Below are 6506 nucleotides of genomic sequence, written 5' to 3' on the forward strand. Positions count from 1 at the left end.
GAATAGCATGATAATACAGCTGGGGACTTGTCTGCGTCCACTTAAATAGGGTTAGTTCGACTGCACAAACTCGATTGAGCCACAACCTTATAATAGGAAAGTCTAATAAGATCTAAATAATAATAATAAGATCTAAATGATTGTACTGTATAATAAAGCTTTAGTCTTTAGAAAGTAAAGCACCAGAAACAAGAAATCTGACCGCTTTAAACACATGAATGTATCTACAACCCTACCGAGAGCAGCTACTTACAAAAATATATGTATTACATTAATAACATGATAGAGATATAAATACAGAGTGCTTATAGTAACAGAAATCACAAGCAAGTAAATATATATACACATATATACAAATAGGGTTAGTTCGACCGCACAAACTCGACCGAGCCACAACCACAATTATAATAGGAAAGTTTGTGTGGTTTGCATGTTCTCCCCGTGGGTTTCCTCCCACAGTCCAAAGACATGCAAGTGAGGTGAATTGGAGACACTAAATTGTCCAACACTGTGTTCGATATGAACTGACGAACCTTGTGTAATGAGTAACTACCGTCACAGTCACAGCACATTCACTACAGGCAGGATTCATTTCAGAGCCTTACAATCACTACTCGGTAATCAAAGAATAGCATGATAATACAGCTGGGGACTTGTCTGCGTCCACTTAAATAGGGTTAGTTCGACTGCACAAACTCGATTGAGCCACAACCTTATAATAGGAAAGTCTAATAAGATCTAAATGATTGAATAATAAAGCTTTAGTCTTTGCACAGACAAAGGTATGTCTTTATGCACTTTCATTTATAGGGTCTGTTTTTATAGTATTAAACTTCTTTTACTTTGTAGGGCGGCACGGTGGCTAAGTGATTCAATCTGTGCTTATGTAAAGACTCCTTTTAATCACATTTTAACTGTTGGAGCAGCTACTTTGTTTACATTCCTTTATCCTCCATTTCTTTTCTTATTTTGGCCCTTTGTTACTCGGTTTGGACATGCTTAATTTCCCTGTGCATTTTGCCAACCTCTGCTTATAACAAGACGGGCGGCACAGTGGGTAGCACTGTCGCCTCACAGCAAGAAGGTCCTGGGTTCGATCCCTATTTGGGCTGGTCCGGGTCCTTTCTGTGTGGAGTTTGCATGTTCTCCCCGTGTGTGCGTGGGTTTCCTCCCACAGTCCAAAGACATGCAAGTGAGGTGAATTGGAGACACTAAATTGTCCAACACTGTTCGATATGAACTGATGAACCTTGTGGAACATTAAACACAAAATATACAAACAAACTATTATATACAAGCAATATACAGATATGTAAGTTAGCAGCATGTTATTTATTTACAAAAACAGTAAAGTGCACAGCATGTAGAATGAGTACTACAAAGTGTTGTTAATTGGCAGCAGATAAATATTGTCACGCTTAAATGTGAATATTGTCACGCCTAAATGTATTGTCAGTCATGACGTTAAAATACTAATAAACAAACAAACTTTTACTTTGTAGATGGTCAATTGTATACGTTTAGGAAGAGGCATGTGCTAGCCTACAGCAAACTTGGGAATGCAGATTAATTTCTACTAATGGAAGTTAAAAAAATTATTTGCAATTAAAGTTACACATTTACATACACTTGTATAATACATGTCATGGCATTCTTTGGATTTTGATGATAACTATGATATTTGTGGTAAATTAATAGATTAAAATAAGGGACATGCAGATCATAAAGTCGAATGTATGTAGACACCATAGGTTGTACAAAGAGGGACTTGTGTCTTTTCCTATGGATTCCAATCGACTCTGTATATTGTCTGTTAACAGATGTATCAGTAAAAATTTAACAAACTATAATTACAACAAAGAATAATTATAAGACATTCATGCAATTGACGATGTATACAATTTATTACTTTATCTGGTTGCTAGTCAAAAGAATAGTGTTAGTCCCTTTTGTCCTGAAAAAAAGAAAGATCATACACTCAAAGTCCAGTTTACAAACAATCAGTTGGTATAATCAATTTCTAAGGACAATTACCAGTGACAAATTTACTAACCTGATCAGATTGGTGCAGCAGTAATAGCGTAAATTATACGAACGTAAAGTACGGACGCACTTTGCGCGACCTACGCAAATGGCGCGGAGCATGCGCAGTGAGGCTCTTATTCCACGTGTTTGTGTTTTGATGAATAAGTGCTCTTTTCTTTTGACTTTTATGAAGCTTATAAATGTGAACAGAATAGCATCTATTTTTATTTTAAATTAACAATTACACATGTATTCGGTCACTGTTAAAAATGTACAAATGTGTTCACCCAGCAAACACAACTGCTTGGTAAAATGCGCTGTGATGGTAACGTTGTGAGAATGTAAAGAACCAGATACAAGAAATCGGACCGCTTTAAACATCTGAATTTATCTACAACCCTACTGAGAGCAGCAACTTATACTAAAAATATATGTATTACATTAATAACATGATAGAGTTATAAATACAGAGTGCTTATAGAAACAGAAATCACTGCAATTAGCTTAGCAGCTAACACTAGCGACTAAGCTAACAAGTACTCGTGTTGTTGACGTTGTATATTAACAGCTGTAATGTCTTCCGTATAGTTAGTGTACTGCACACAGTGTACAAGTCTTTATTGTATATATTTCATAATAATAGGTATGTTTTATGAGTTATTTGGGTTTTAATCAGTATCTCAACTAGTTGGCTAGACTAGGTATTCACTCCATCACACGACTGTTTTAACCGTAATACTAGGGGTGGACAAATCGATCCAAATATTGATAGTATCGATACTTTAGTTTTACTTTTTCTCCGCTACATTTGGTACTTTTCTCCCGTTTCATAAGACAGTAATAAACCAGGTTTGCACAGACGCAGCTTCCCTCACATCCTACAAGCTCACCTCAGACCTCACTGCTGCTCTGCTGTGTTTTGTGTACCGTCACGTGACTAAGCGGCACTTATATTAGAGACCGAGCACATGTAGCAGAGAGAGAGAGAGAGAGAGAGGGAGAGAGAGAGAGAGAGAGAGAGAGAGAGGGGGGCTGTGTGGGGATAATTTAGATGGATGGATGGATGGATAGATAGATATATAAATAGATAGATAGATTCAACTTTATTGTCATTGCTCAGTACAGGTACAAGGCAACAAAATGTAGTTAGCATCTACCAGAAGTGCAAATAGTAGCATTGTGCAAAGAAAACAGAGAATATCACTAACATACAGTATATCTATGATTAATATGAATATAAAGTTATAACTATAGCTATTTACATATATGGAATTATATCTATATACATAGTACTACATACATAATAGCAATAATAACAATAAGCATACGAATAAAAATGGGTATGTATTATAATAATAACAGTAATTATAATAAAGATTAGTTAGGTATACATTATAATAATAACAGTAATAATAATGATTGGTTAGGTATACATTATAATAATAACAGTAATAATAATGATTGGTTAGTATCAGAATCAGAACTGCATGGAATTAACATTATAATAATGGTATTAACATGGTATACATTATAATAATAACAGTAATAATCCTAATAAACAAACCTTCACTGTTCAGTCTGACAGTAAAACGCTACTATTTCCTCTCATAAATCACTCGATACGCCTCAGTGCTCCAAACTCCACATGATGGCGCAGAAACACCACAAACATTCAGAAAAGTAAGTAAAGTTTATTTATATAGCGCTTTTCTAGGACCAAGCCACAAAGTGCTTTACAATGCGGTCAAGTATAATACAATAAAAACACAAAAATTAAAAAATTTATTAAAAATTAATTAATTATTAATCATAAAAGCTACACAGTGACATAAACATTAATACAATAATACAGAAAACCTTTATTATCAAAACTGTCATAAATAACGAGTAAAAATTATCACTTTCATATATGGAACTGCTATACATTATTTCATTGAAATGTAAATAAGCAATTTTAATACGCATTAAAATGAATGCTGTGTCGGTTCAGTGATTCAGTATTACTATTGTTGCTATAGATGCTCATTGGTCTCCGTCAGTCACGTGTGTTTAGCGACTGAGGTGACGTCACTGACCATATGTATCGTTGTTGTTAGCGGTTTAGTGAAAGTAGCAGCGAAGACACGTGTTTAACTTTTTTCTTCTTTTGAAGCAGTGAAAGCTGGAGAAGCAGACGCGACATGAGAGGAACCATACCAGACAAACTCAGCAAGGATGCCAGGGAGCGTTGTTTGGATAAATGATCATCTGTTAGCAGCATTGATAAGCTAAGTTGTTTGCTAGCGGGTGGAACAGCGACCATGTTGCGGTAAATGTTTGTTGTTTATGCCGCTTATTTTGCACAAAGAATGTTTAGTTTTTGTCTGTGACTGTTTACAAGTACAAATAAAGTACATATATTGAAATTTTACATAACTACTTGATTACTGTCCTGATTTGCACACACACTTAAAACGATGGTTCATTTGTATACTTACAGGCTTCCGTGTATTATGAAATGTAGGAATAATTATCATCAGAAAAAAACAAATAACTCAAACCTCATCTAATGTTAGTCCACGATTTTGTTTTGTGTCCTTGATGCTACTTAAACCTAGCAGAAGCATTTATCAATCTCCCAGCTGAAACTTTCTCTTGGATCTAGAAGATTGTAAGTTTTTTTTTAATACTTTTCTTTGCACATACAGAAATAGAGGAAATTTTATGGAAATTTTAGTGTAAATTATACATAAAAAAAGTACAAACGCACCTTACGTACTTTGCGCACTTTACGCAAATTCACGAAACCATGCGTAAGCGTAGGTCAGTTTCGTGAATCGGAGCATGCGTAGTGAGGCTCTCATTCCGTCTGCCCATGCGTAGTGAGGCTCTCATTCCGCTTTTGTGTTTTGATGAACAAGTGCTCTTTTATATTGACTTTGTGCTTACAAATGTAAACAGAACAGCATCTATTTCTTATTTTAAATTAACATATATTCAGTCACTATTAAAAATTTACATGTTTATTCACCCAGCAAAAACAACTATGAGTTAGCCGCTTGGTGGTGATAGATACATAGATACTTCACTTATCCCGAGGACAATTACGCCATGATTGTAACGTTGTGAGAAAGCAAAACGCCCAAAAACAAGAAATTTGAACAAACAGAGTGCTTATAGAAACAGAAATCACTGCAATTAGCTTAGCAGCTAACACTAGCGACTAAGCTAACAAGTACCGATGTTGTTTACCTTGGATATTAACTCAGCTGTAATGTCTTTTGTATAGTTAGTGTACTGCACACAGAGCACAAGTCTTCATTGTATATCTTTCATAATAATAGGTATGTTTTATGAGTTATTTGGGTTTTAATCAGTATCTCAGCTGTGAACTAGTTGGGTAGGCTAGGTATTGACACCTTCATGATCCTTTGATGGATCCTGCTGTAATACCAGATCATGATTCCCTCACCTGTTATCAGTTCACCTGTTTATTGTTTAAAGACTGTAATTTGTATAGTCACTTGTTTTACCATCATCCCAACTTAGAGTGCTGAAGGCATTTAACATCTGTACATATTTTCAAACTATAATCCAGCTGTTCAGCCAAAACATTAAAAGTCTCTTTGATAATTAGCAAAACACAGATTCTTGTTTTATTACATTTTACATGTCCAGTGTAGCAGGGTGTCTGTCATGATCAATTGTATGATTCTGCCAAACCAAATAGAGATTTAAACATGCACTTTAGTCCCACAGTGTTTCCTTGAACTATATTACAAACACAAGATTAACATTGTTCATTTACCTATTAACAAAGCATATAGGAGTGAAGTCTATTCATATATCACATTCTCAGTATTCAGGTTGCTCTTTGAACTCCATTTACTTGATTTATTGTCTTCTTGGTCACAACTGCTTGTGTAGTTCAATAATAACTAATTCTAGTATTAGTGAATGTCTTTTTAAATAAAGTTTATTTTTTGTTTATACAAAAATAAGAGAACATTTGAGAAAATACATAAACTTGTTGATAACGTAAACAAGAAAATAGAACTCTTTTTATTCTTTAAGTAAAATATAAATGACACTGTATACGTGTATGGAATTACTGTTCAAGTTCTTCAAAACATATTTCAGTATGTCACCCTAAAATGTTTTAAACTGTATCTGATTTTGTTTCTTGAGTCATTTTAAACTGATTTAAAAACAATATGCAATATCCAATTTTGGATTATTGTCCAGTCGCTTTTTAAATCTCCACTGGCTCATCCACTGCTTTTGTAATACAGTAATCCCTCCTCGATCGCGGGGGTTGCGTTCCAGAACCTTCCGCGAAAGGTGAAAATCCGCGAAGTAAAAACGTGTTTATATGGTTATTTTTATAACCCGATTCCATCGGCTTTAGCATTTAGCATCTTGTCATTAAAACCAGTGGATTGAGGTAGCACAGCATGTTAACGTCAATATAACATTTCCCTTCATGTAACGATAACGGTTAC

The sequence above is a fragment of the Trichomycterus rosablanca genome, chromosome 22 (genome assembly GCF_030014385.1).
Source record: "Trichomycterus rosablanca isolate fTriRos1 chromosome 22, fTriRos1.hap1, whole genome shotgun sequence".
NCBI lineage: Eukaryota > Metazoa > Chordata > Actinopteri > Siluriformes > Trichomycteridae > Trichomycterus > Trichomycterus rosablanca.